Source organism: Vigna unguiculata, chromosome 10, assembly GCF_004118075.2.
Source record: "Vigna unguiculata cultivar IT97K-499-35 chromosome 10, ASM411807v1, whole genome shotgun sequence".
NCBI classification, from domain to species: domain Eukaryota; kingdom Viridiplantae; phylum Streptophyta; class Magnoliopsida; order Fabales; family Fabaceae; genus Vigna; species Vigna unguiculata.
Window position 1 is genome coordinate 26,834,308 of NC_040288.1, and position 11,929 is coordinate 26,846,236.

The following is an 11,929-nucleotide window of genomic DNA, read 5'->3' on the forward strand; positions in this document are numbered from 1 at the left end:
GAATCACATCACATTGATATATCTACTAATAGATATAATGATGCTCATAGTAATATATCTACTGATGGACATATTAATTTTACTAAAGATGTTGCTAAATTTGCTCATGAAGAAATTAAAGATTCTCACACTGATATATCTACTGATGGATATGATGATGATGCTCAACGTGAATATAAAGTTTTATATGTTACTGATGATATGAGTACAAATGATCCTTTTCAGGAGCAAAGTTATGAGAATAATACAATGGAGGAACCAAGTGAAGTTGAAGAACCAACGATATTTGAAGATGCAGTTGAAACATCTACTATTGCAACTAGCTTGGTTAATGATAAAGCAATAGAGTCAACTACGTCAAGTGAAAATTGTTGCACAAAAGATGAGATTATGAGGATTACTAATGATCCAATTAACCATTTTGTATAGATTTTATAAGAACTAACTTGTTAAAAATCAATTTCGTGTTCGTTAGGAGACGACTTAGGGTTACTTTACCCTTTCTATTTTCTTGACTACTATCTTAGCAATACTGAAGTTTTTATAGTTTAGTAGTATTAATTTGATCGCATCAACGACAACGTTATGAGTTGGAGACCTCTATCCAATCACCAGTCCTGCTCCTTTTGTTGGTGTAACTTCCAATGTCTGGCATAGTCGTTTTGGTCATCCTAGTTCTTCTGTTTTAGAGTCTCTTCATATGAATAAGTCCTGCTCCTTTTGATATTTTACACAATGATCTTAGGACATCACCTGTTGTAAATTCTTGTGGATGTCTTTTGATATTATGTTTTGTTTTTGGATGATTACTCTGATTTCCTGTGGACGTTTCCTTTAGGTACTAAATCTCAAGTTTTTGAAACGTTCATATCTCTCACTAATCAAATTCAAACACAATTTTTGCAAAAATTTAAATGTTTTCAATGTGATAATGGGTGTGAGTACGACAATGCGTTGTTTCATCGATTTTGTAATGATAACGGTCTTCTCTTTCGGTTCTCTTGCACACATACTTCTTCTCATAATGGCAAAGCATCGTACCATTAACAACATGATTTGCAGTCTCCCCGCTCATATTTTCGTTCCTCTTTCGTTTTGGCATCACGCCCGCCCTTCAAATGACCTTATCTCCTTAATATACTTCCTCGGAAGACCTTGTCTAATATGTCTCCCACTCAACATCTATATCATCGTGATCTGTCGTATAAGCATTTGTGAGTCTTTGATTGTCTTTGTTATTGTTGAATATAGAGAAAATTGGATTTGAGATTAATCTCCCTTATGTATAAACCACACATAGGGTAATATATTTATAATAGAGAGAGGTACAACTAAAAAGAGTTACTAAAAATAAATAGAGTAAATAGAAGATATTGTTTGATATTGTGAGTAACAATATCTAACAATATCTTAACAATATCAAATAATATCTAAACAATATCTAACACACCCCCTCAAGTTGGAGCATATAAATCGTTTGTGTCAAGCGTGTTACAAATATAATCAATTCTAGGCCCCCGTAAAGACTTAGTAAAAATATATGCTAACTGATCACTTGAGTTAACAAACTCAGTCTTTATGTCTCCAGACATAATCCTTTCCCGAATGAAATGACAGTCAATCTCAATGTGTTTGGTCCTCTCATGAAAGACAGGATTAGAGCTAATATGAAGAGCAGCTTGATTGTCACACACAAGAGGTTGCTCCATATAGATTTCTTCTTGCAAGTCACCATTGAGGAAAACATTTTTAACATCCAGTTGATAAAGAGGTCATTGTTAAAGAGCGACCATGGCGATAAATAAAAGAACAGAAGCCATCTTTGCCATAGGGGAAAAGGTATCTCCATAATCCAACCTAAAAATTTTGAGTATAACCTTTGGCCACAAGACGAGCTTTGAGGCGATCAATAGTAGCATTAGGTCCAACTTTGGTAGCAAACACCCACCTACAACCAACAACAGATTTCCCAAATGGTAACGAGACCAATTCCTAAGTTCCACTGTTATGAAGAGCACTTAGTTCATCTATCATGGCCTGACGCCAACCAGGATGGGCTAAAGCTTCACAGACAGTTTTTAGAATAGTCATAGAAGAAATGGAGGAAAGACATGTATAAAAAGGTAATGATTGTCGATGATAAATCAAAGTAATATAATGGGGAGAGGAATTATGTGTAGAACGCATACCTTTTTGGAGGGCAATAGGAAGGTCAAACTCAGGTGTTGGAGCCGGAGGAGACAGAGTAGTAGCACTTGATTGGAGTCATATGGTGTTGGTTGTGATCAATTTCGACAACTATAAACCTGAAGTGACGGTGGAGAAGAAGCTAACTACGGAGCATGAACTGATGATGATGAAGACATAATAAGAGGGTCACAAACAACAGGAACATTAAATGTACTAGGAGTGTTGACAGTGGTGAAGATTGACTTTTAAAATAAAGGGAGAACTCATCAAAGGTGACATCTACAGACACAAAACAATTGTTAAGAGAAGGAGGAAAAACATTTGTAATCTTTTTATGATCTTGTAAAACCCTAAGAAAACACACTTATGTGATCTACGAGAAAGCTTGTCAAGACAAGGACTGAAACTATGAACAAAACATGTAGACTTGAAAACTCTTAGAGGTAAGGGATGAAGAGATTCATGAAGCAATAAAATGGAATGATGTATGTTATTATCTAAAACCGAAGAAGGCATGCGATTAACGAGATAACATGCAGTAAGAATAGCATCACCCCAAAAATGTTCAGGAACCTCTCCATGAATTAAAAGAGTGCAAGTTGTTTCAAAAAGAAGTGTATTTTTACGTTCAGCTACACCATTTTGTTGAGGTGTATAAGCACAAGAAGTTTGATGGAGAATACCATGAGAAGTCATAAATTATTTAAAAGAATAAGAAAGACATTCACGGCCATTATCAATGTGCAGAACTCTAATAGAAACACCAAACTGAGTTTTAATTTCATTAAACAAAGTTTGAAAGATATGAAATCATTCAGAACGCTTTTTCATCAAAAATAACCAAGTACATCTGAAATAATCATCAATGAGAGTAACAAAGTATTGAAAACCTAAAGTAGACTTAAACAGTTAGCTCCCTAAATGTTAGAGTGAACCACGACAAAAGAGGATGAAGCACCATGTTTGACAGTACGAGGAAAGTAAGTAAGACTATGCTTTCCTAATTGACACGACTGACACACCAAACTAGACAACTTGGACAAGGCAAGGACAAGGTCCTATAACTTGGCAAGGCTTGGATCACCTAACTGAGCATGAAGAAGAGAGGGAGACTCCCTAACTGCACCAACATGTGTAGAGGGACGGAGATGATAAAGACCATGAGACTCACATCCTATGTTAATCACTTGTTTCGAACTTTGGTCCTGTAAATACACAAAATTGTTGGTAAGAGAAACAACACAATTAAGAGAACGAGTTAGACGACTGATGGACAATAGGTTAAAAGAAGACCCAAGGGCATAAAGAACATTATCAATGGTTAAAGAAGGGAAAATTTTAACAATGGCAACACCATGATCAGCTAGTGTAACAAAATGTAAAGGATTAGGAAAGGATAAACACGAGAACAAAGATTTGTTACCAGTAATATGATTAGGGACTCCTGAATCAAAAACCGAAGGACCAGGAGAAGAAGATTGGGTCAGACCAGCAAAATATACATGTGTGTGCCACAGACACAGTAGAACTAGAATACTTTTGATCCTTATACCATTTTGAGAAATTTGTTGAACATAAAAGGTGTATCCGATGAAACGGAAGAAGGGGGGTCCCTAGCAAACGAAGGTGGGGAAAGATTGGTCTGAACAACTGTAGCAGATTGAGGAGGACGACCATATAATGCATAACACTTCTTAATCTTGTAACCTAGCTTGCCACAATGTTCACATTTATGACGTTATTTCCCTGTTTGCGAGGGCGAGTTCGGTTATCACGGTGAGATGCCATAGTAACTCGAATACAAAACAAAAATTTGAATCACACAATGGAAGCAACAAACAAAGTAGATCCTAATATTAGATTATTTCAAATTCCTTAAAATGGCATAAAGAACATGGGGCAGAACCTCCAAAAACACGTCAAAGTAGAAAAGAATTGCAAAAAATTGCAATCACTTGAAATTTGGAAAATTGTGAAAGAGGATTAGGGCTTGCGACTTAGGGCTCAGGAAAGAGAAACTATTGCAAGAATCCTTTCTCAGTCATAAATTTGCGAAAGAGACTTAGGGCTTATGGCTAAGGGCTAAGGGTTTAGGAAAGAAGAACTACTACAAGGATCCCTTCTCAATCATGGATCGTTTAGGGCTCTTGATACCATATTGAATATAGAGAAAATAGGGTTTGAGATTAATCTCCCTTCTGTATAAACCACACATAGGGTAATTTATTTATAATAGAGAGAGGTAAAACTAAAAAGAGTAACTAAAAATAAATAGAGTGAATAAGATATTGTTTGATATTGTGATTAATAATATCTAACAATATCTTAACAATATCGAAACAATATGTAACAATTATCCTTTGTTTCCCTCTCCTACCATTAACAAACTACAACCACGATCGACTCTGTGTGTTTTCTTGGCCTATCCCCTTAATCACAAAGGTTATATATGTTTTGATTTGTCCTACGAAAAGGTAATAATATCGCGGCATGTCAGTTTTTATGAAACACAATTTCCTTTTTCCCATATGCCTTCCTCACCTATCTCTACTTATCAAAATTTCAATGATGACATCCACCTATCCCTTGTTCATCCTTGGGCCAACCCTGATCCAAAGCCTTTGCTTAACCCACAGCCTGCAAGCTTACCCCACCATTCATCTAGCATATCAATCTCCACCACCAGTCTATCTCCCTCTCCTACTTCAGACGAACCTGCCTGCCTTGCCTCCAAACCCTTATACTAGGACTATGGCCACGCGTAGCATGACCGGTGTCTGAAAACATAGAAAGCTCTTTAACATTTTGTTTTCATTACCGACCCTATAATATCACATCTTCCCAAAATAATACATGGGATTTGGTTCCACAACCTTGTGATAGCGGGTTTCAACTTGTAGTTGTGGATTGTGATGAGACGTCCAATGCTATGGTGAAACTTGCGACCATTTGCATGGTTCTCACCAAATTGTGGCTCATTCATCAGTGGGATGTTCAGAATATCTTTCTCCATGGTGATCTACATGAGACTATGTACATGCACCAACCATTTGGTTTTCGTGATCATCTTCACCCTGATCACATTTGTCGCCTCAGAAAATCTCTTTTTGGTTTGAAACAATCTCCTTGTGCCTAGTACCAACACTTTGCTTACTATGTTTCTACCATTGGGTTCTAGCATAGTGTTTCATATCACTCTATCTTCATCTACTAACATGGATCTAACATGGCATTCATCCTCCTTTATGTTGATGACATCATTCTCATCACCTCTTCTAATGACCTTCGCAAATCTGTCATGGCATTCCTTGGCTCTGAATTTTCTATGAAGGATTTTGGCCATTTCAGTAATTTTCTCAAGATTTTTGTGACAAGAGATGCAATTGGCTTGTTCCTTAGTTAGGGCACCTATGCTAGTGACATCATTACACGCGTAGGCATGACTTCTTGCAATCCTTTTGGTACTCTAGTTGATACCTAGCAGAAACTCAATACATCATTTGAGGATTCCACTTTGTATCGAAGTCTTGCCAACGCCCTACAATATCTCACATTCAATTGCCTTGGCATTTCATATGTTGTTCAGGAAGTTTGTCTTCACATACATGCCCCTTGCACCAAGCACATGGTAGATTTGAAACGCATTCTGAGGCATGTTCAGGATACTTTACAATATGGTTTGGACATGTATCCGACAATTGTTGAGAAACTTATTTCTTATACTAACGCTGATTCAGGTGGATTTCTTGACACCAGACGCTCCACATCTAGTTACTATGTGTTTCTTGGTGACAACCTCATATTCTGGTCTTCAAAATGCCAGCATACTCTTTTTTGTTATAATGTAGAGGTTGAATACATAAGTGTTGCCAATTATGTCTCTGAATCTTGTTGGCTATGGAATCTTCTGTTGGAGCTTCATTTTCCTTTCCCTCAAGCTACTTTGGTGCAATATGATCATGTTAGTGCCATTTATCTATTCGGTAATTCTATGCAGCATGAGCATACAAAACATATTGAGATGGATATTCACTTAGCATGAGGTCAAGTACGAGTTCTTTATGTACCTTCTCGCCACTAAATAGCTTAAATTTTTACCAAAGGCCTACCACGGATTCTTTTTGATGATTTTCGGACCAGTCTTAGCATCCATGAACCTCCGGCTTTGATTGAGGAGGTATGATAGAAAATATATTATTCTCCACTAATTAAGCCAATTAGAAATTATTCTCCTATAATTATGCTAATCAAATCTTTGTAATTAGGATTAACAAATTTTTGTAATCATGCATAGCATAATTATATATCTTTTGTAGATCATCCTGTTGTGTATAAGTACTTATGTCCAATGCATATAAGACACACATTAAAGTCATCTCTCATCTCTCTTTATTCAACCAAGGATTTTCTTCTTTAGTAACTAAGCATGTTATATTCGTAGTTCATGCATGATCGAGATCAATTAAATAGATATTATTGTGTCTCGTACGTTATACAACAATTTCCTTTTATTCCTTGTGATGAATAGTACAGTAGTATCTTTCAAATATAACCTTAAGTCCTTTATCACAAAGTTGATTGGTACTTAGAAAATTGTGTTTTATTCAATCAACGAGTAGCACGTCCTTAATCTCCAAACTATCTCCACCACCAACATCGTCGGTTCCAAAATGTACTTCAATCATAATGAACATAAGGGTGATTATCATAGGGATGATTCCAATAAGGGAAAGGATGAAGAGATTCAACAGTTTCTTGTATGAATGAAAGATGGGTAAGAAGTCTTTACTACTTTTGTTATGAAAATTTTACTTGTGCGCATATTTTGACAAATAAGAAGCCTCAATTACGTATCACTAACACAAAAAGGGCTATTAATGGGTATTATTTTTGGTCGTTCACGTCTGTTAAAGGTCTTACGTTACAACGAGAGATTTTAAATTAGCGTGTGTTGTCCTTGAATAGACGTCAATTAACTTTTATTGAATGTATAACAAACGTTAATTAACATATGTTACAAAGACAACAAACGGTTAATTTATGGGGTTCTTTTTAATTTGACAGCAATATTTTCTTCAAAATGAACAATGGAAAATTAATATGGAATACAAGAACATACTTCAAAAATTTGCATCATTTTGTAAGTATAGGTCTCTCATAAAAAGTTATAAAGTATAAAAAAACATATTAAAAATACAAAAATACTAAAAAATATATCGTAAATGATAGAATTTTTGAAAATGTAAAATCCCAATCCCCTTCGGGAATTGGCCAACAAGTAGAATACACCATTTCCATCAACTTTCATTTTTGGAGCATCTCCATCTGAGGTCCATAGCAAAAGTTATCACTAATTGAAGATTTTCACGAAAAAATTGGCAATGGGTTGTTTGTGTCTGAATAAATTTTGGTAACAGTAGTTTGAGTCATTTAGGTGGTACTATTGGATTTAATTGCAAAAAACGGTGATGAAAATGGCGTAAAAAAAAGAAAAAAACGTAAAAAAGAGGTGCAACACGAGGACTTCCCAGGAGGTCACCCATCCTAGTACTACTCTCGCCCAAGCACGCTTAACTGCGGAGTTCTGATGGGATCCGGTGCATTAGTGCTGGTATGATCGCACCTGTCAAGTATTGCACGATCAATGTATATATGGGTTTCGCATTGGGCCTAAGTTTGAAAACTTGGTGAGGCGCGGGGCCCGGGGACGTGAAGTGGTAACAGTAGTTTGAGTCATTTAGGTGGTACTATTGGATTTAATTGCAAAAAACGGTGATGAAAATGGCGTAAAAAAAAGAAAAAAACGTAAAAAAGAGGTGCAACACGAGGACTTCCCAGGAGGTCACCCATCCTAGTACTACTCTCGCCCAAGCACGCTTAACTGCGGAGTTCTGATGGGATCCGGTGCATTAGTGCTGGTATGATCGCACCTGTCAAGTATTGCACGATCAATGTATATATGGGTTTCGCATTGGGCCTAAGTTTGAAAACTTGGTGAGGCGCGGGGCCCGGGGACGTGAAGTGGTAACAGTAGTTTGAGTCATTTAGGTGGTACTATTGGATTTAATTGCAAAAAACGGTGATGAAAATGGCGTAAAAAAAGAAAAAAACGTAAAAAAGAGGTGCAACCGAGGACTTCCCAGGAGGTCACCCATCCTAGTACTACTCTCGCCCAAGCACGCTTAACTGCGGAGTTCTGATGGGATCCGGTGCATTAGTGCTGGTATGATCGCACCTGTCAAGTATTGCACGATCAATGTATATATGGGTTTCGCATTGGGCCTAAGTTTGAAAACTTGGTGAGGCGCGGGGCCCGGGGACGTGAAGTGGTAACAGTAGTTTGAGTCATTTAGGTGGTACTATTGGATTTAATTGCAAAAAACGGTGATGAAAATGGCGTAAAAAAAAGAAAAAACGTAAAAAAGAGGTGCAACCGAGGACTTCCCAGGAGGTCACCCATCCTAGTACTACTCTCGCCCAAGCACGCTTAACTGCGGAGTTCTGATGGGATCCGGTGCATTAGTGCTGGTATGATCGCACCTGTCAAGTATTGCACGATCAATGTATATATGGGTTTCGCATTGGGCCTAAGTTTGAAAACTTGGTGAGGCGCGGGGCCCGGGGACGTGAAGTGGTAACAGTAGTTTGAGTCATTTAGGTGGTACTATTGGATTTAATTGCAAAAAACGGTGATGAAAATGGCGTAAAAAAAAGAAAAAAACGTAAAAAAGAGGTGCAACACGAGGACTTCCCAGGAGGTCACCCATCCTAGTACTACTCTCGCCCAAGCACGCTTAACTGCGGAGTTCTGATGGGATCCGGTGCATTAGTGCTGGTATGATCGCACCTGTCAAGTATTGCACGATCAATGTATATATGGGTTTCGCATTGGGCCTAAGTTTGAAAACTTGGTGAGGCGCGGGGCCCGGGGACGTGAAGTGGTAACAGTAGTTTGAGTCATTTAGGTGGTACTATTGGATTTAATTGCAAAAAACGGTGATGAAAATGGCGTAAAAAAAAGAAAAAAACGTAAAAAAGAGGTGCAACACGAGGACTTCCCAGGAGGTCACCCATCCTAGTACTACTCTCGCCCAAGCACGCTTAACTGCGGAGTTCTGATGGGATCCGGTGCATTAGTGCTGGTATGATCGCACCTGTCAAGTATTGCACGATCAATGTATATATGGGTTTCGCATTGGGCCTAAGTTTGAAAACTTGGTGAGGCGCGGGGCCCGGGGACGTGAAGTGGTAACAGTAGTTTGAGTCATTTAGGTGGTACTATTGGATTTAATTGCAAAAAACGGTGATGAAAATGGCGTAAAAAAAAGAAAAAAACGTAAAAAAGAGGTGCAACCGAGGACTTCCCAGGAGGTCACCCATCCTAGTACTACTCTCGCCCAAGCACGCTTAACTGCGGAGTTCTGATGGGATCCGGTGCATTAGTGCTGGTATGATCGCACCTGTCAAGTATTGCACGATCAATGTATATATGGGTTTCGCATTGGGCCTAAGTTTGAAAACTTGGTGAGGCGCGGGGCCCGGGACGTGAAGTGGTAACAGTAGTTTGAGTCATTTAGGTGGTACTATTGGATTTAATTGCAAAAAACGGTGATGAAAATGGCGTAAAAAAAAGAAAAAACGTAAAAAAGAGGTGCAACCGAGGACTTCCCAGGAGGTCACCCATCCTAGTACTACTCTCGCCCAAGCACGCTTAACTGCGGAGTTCTGATGGGATCCGGTGCATTAGTGCTGGTATGATCGCACCTGTCAAGTATTGCACGATCAATGTATATATGGGTTTCGCATTGGGCCTAAGTTTGAAAACTTGGTGAGGCGCGGGGCCCGGGGACGTGAAGTGGTAACAGTAGTTTGAGTCATTTAGGTGGTACTATTGGATTTAATTGCAAAAAACGGTGATGAAAATGGCGTAAAAAAAAGAAAAAAACGTAAAAAAGAGGTGCAACCGAGGACTTCCCAGGAGGTCACCCATCCTAGTACTACTCTCGCCCAAGCACGCTTAACTGCGGAGTTCTGATGGGATCCGGTGCATTAGTGCTGGTATGATCGCACCTGTCAAGTATTGCACGATCAATGTATATATGGGTTTCGCATTGGGCCTAAGTTTGAAAACTTGGTGAGGCGCGGGGCCCGGGGACGTGAAGTGGTAACAGTATTTGAGTCATTTAGGTGGTACTATTGGATTTAATTGCAAAAAACGGTGATGAAAATGGCGTAAAAAAAAGAAAAAAACGTAAAAAAGAGGTGCAACCGAGGACTTCCCAGGAGGTCACCCATCCTAGTACTACTCTCGCCCAAGCACGCTTAACTGCGGAGTTCTGATGGGATCCGGTGCATTAGTGCTGGTATGATCGCACCTGTCAAGTATTGCACGATCAATGTATATATGGGTTTCGCATTGGGCCTAAGTTTGAAAACTTGGTGAGGCGCGGGGCCCGGGGACGTGAAGTGGTAACAGTAGTTTGAGTCATTTAGGTGGTACTATTGGATTTAATTGCAAAAAACGGTGATGAAAATGGCGTAAAAAAAGAAAAAAACGTAAAAAAGAGGTGCAACACGAGGACTTCCCAGGAGGTCACCCATCCTAGTACTACTCTCGCCCAAGCACGCTTAACTGCGGAGTTCTGATGGGATCCGGTGCATTAGTGCTGGTATGATCGCACCTGTCAAGTATTGCACGATCAATGTATATATGGGTTTCGCATTGGGCCTAAGTTTGAAAACTTGGTGAGGCGCGGGCCCGGGGACGTGAAGTGGTAACAGTAGTTTGAGTCATTTAGGTGGTACTATTGGATTTAATTGCAAAAAACGGTGATGAAAATGGCGTAAAAAAAGAAAAAAACGTAAAAAAGAGGTGCAACCGAGGACTTCCCAGGAGGTCACCCATCCTAGTACTACTCTCGCCCAAGCACGCTTAACTGCGGAGTTCTGATGGGATCCGGTGCATTAGTGCTGGTATGATCGCACCTGTCAAGTATTGCACGATCAATGTATATATGGGTTTCGCATTGGGCCTAAGTTTGAAAACTTGGTGAGGCGCGGGGCCCGGGGACGTGAAGTGGTAACAGTAGTTTGAGTCATTTAGGTGGTACTATTGGATTTAATTGCAAAAAACGGTGATGAAAATGGCGTAAAAAAAAGAAAAAAACGTAAAAAAGAGGTGCAACCGAGGACTTCCCAGGAGGTCACCCATCCTAGTACTACTCTCGCCCAAGCACGCTTAACTGCGGAGTTCTGATGGGATCCGGTGCATTAGTGCTGGTATGATCGCACCTGTCAAGTATTGCACGATCAATGTATATATGGGTTTCGCATTGGGCCTAAGTTTGAAAACTTGGTGAGGCGCGGGGCCCGGGGACGTGAAGTGGTAACAGTAGTTTGAGTCATTTAGGTGGTACTATTGGATTTAATTGCAAAAACGGTGATGAAAATGGCGTAAAAAAAGAAAAAAACGTAAAAAAGAGGTGCAACACGAGGACTTCCCAGGAGGTCACCCATCCTAGTACTACTCTCGCCCAAGCACGCTTAACTGCGGAGTTCTGATGGGATCCGGTGCATTAGTGCTGGTATGATCGCACCTGTCAAGTATTGCACGATCAATGTATATATGGGTTTCGCATTGGGCCTAAGTTTGAAAACTTGGTGAGGCGCGGGGCCCGGGGACGTGAAGTGGTAACAGTAGTTTGAGTCATTTAGGTGGTACTATTGGATTTAATTGCAA

The 11,929-nt window shown here is 39.4% G+C and overlaps 14 non-coding genes across 14 annotated transcripts; all 14 read right to left on the reverse strand.

Annotated features, from left to right (window-relative positions):
- Nucleotides 1–7,696: 7,696 nt before the first annotated feature.
- Nucleotides 7,697–7,815, reverse strand: LOC114167684. The gene has a single exon (XR_003600297.1). It is a non-coding gene; the product is annotated as a 5S ribosomal RNA (ribosomal RNA).
- A 188-nt stretch (nucleotides 7,816–8,003) lies between these two features.
- LOC114167799 lies at nucleotides 8,004–8,122 on the reverse strand. Its single transcript, XR_003600412.1, has one exon. It is a non-coding gene; the product is annotated as a 5S ribosomal RNA (ribosomal RNA).
- Nucleotides 8,123–8,309: 187 nt separating this feature from the next.
- LOC114167858 lies at nucleotides 8,310–8,427 on the reverse strand. Its single transcript, XR_003600467.1, has one exon. It is a non-coding gene; the product is annotated as a 5S ribosomal RNA (ribosomal RNA).
- A 187-nt stretch (nucleotides 8,428–8,614) lies between these two features.
- On the reverse strand, nucleotides 8,615–8,732 carry LOC114167859. The gene has a single exon (XR_003600468.1). It is a non-coding gene; the product is annotated as a 5S ribosomal RNA (ribosomal RNA).
- A 188-nt stretch (nucleotides 8,733–8,920) lies between these two features.
- Nucleotides 8,921–9,039, reverse strand: LOC114167918. Its single transcript, XR_003600523.1, has one exon. It is a non-coding gene; the product is annotated as a 5S ribosomal RNA (ribosomal RNA).
- A 188-nt stretch (nucleotides 9,040–9,227) lies between these two features.
- On the reverse strand, nucleotides 9,228–9,346 carry LOC114168005. Its single transcript, XR_003600603.1, has one exon. It is a non-coding gene; the product is annotated as a 5S ribosomal RNA (ribosomal RNA).
- A 188-nt stretch (nucleotides 9,347–9,534) lies between these two features.
- LOC114167860 lies at nucleotides 9,535–9,652 on the reverse strand. Its single transcript, XR_003600469.1, has one exon. It is a non-coding gene; the product is annotated as a 5S ribosomal RNA (ribosomal RNA).
- A 186-nt stretch (nucleotides 9,653–9,838) lies between these two features.
- On the reverse strand, nucleotides 9,839–9,956 carry LOC114167861. The gene has a single exon (XR_003600470.1). It is a non-coding gene; the product is annotated as a 5S ribosomal RNA (ribosomal RNA).
- Nucleotides 9,957–10,144: 188 nt separating this feature from the next.
- Nucleotides 10,145–10,262, reverse strand: LOC114167863. Its single transcript, XR_003600471.1, has one exon. It is a non-coding gene; the product is annotated as a 5S ribosomal RNA (ribosomal RNA).
- Nucleotides 10,263–10,449: 187 nt separating this feature from the next.
- Nucleotides 10,450–10,567, reverse strand: LOC114167864. Its single transcript, XR_003600472.1, has one exon. It is a non-coding gene; the product is annotated as a 5S ribosomal RNA (ribosomal RNA).
- A 187-nt stretch (nucleotides 10,568–10,754) lies between these two features.
- Nucleotides 10,755–10,873, reverse strand: LOC114168016. Its single transcript, XR_003600614.1, has one exon. It is a non-coding gene; the product is annotated as a 5S ribosomal RNA (ribosomal RNA).
- Nucleotides 10,874–11,059: 186 nt separating this feature from the next.
- On the reverse strand, nucleotides 11,060–11,177 carry LOC114167866. The gene has a single exon (XR_003600474.1). It is a non-coding gene; the product is annotated as a 5S ribosomal RNA (ribosomal RNA).
- A 188-nt stretch (nucleotides 11,178–11,365) lies between these two features.
- LOC114167867 lies at nucleotides 11,366–11,483 on the reverse strand. The gene has a single exon (XR_003600475.1). It is a non-coding gene; the product is annotated as a 5S ribosomal RNA (ribosomal RNA).
- A 186-nt stretch (nucleotides 11,484–11,669) lies between these two features.
- LOC114167690 lies at nucleotides 11,670–11,788 on the reverse strand. Its single transcript, XR_003600303.1, has one exon. It is a non-coding gene; the product is annotated as a 5S ribosomal RNA (ribosomal RNA).
- Nucleotides 11,789–11,929: the final 141 nt, after the last annotated feature.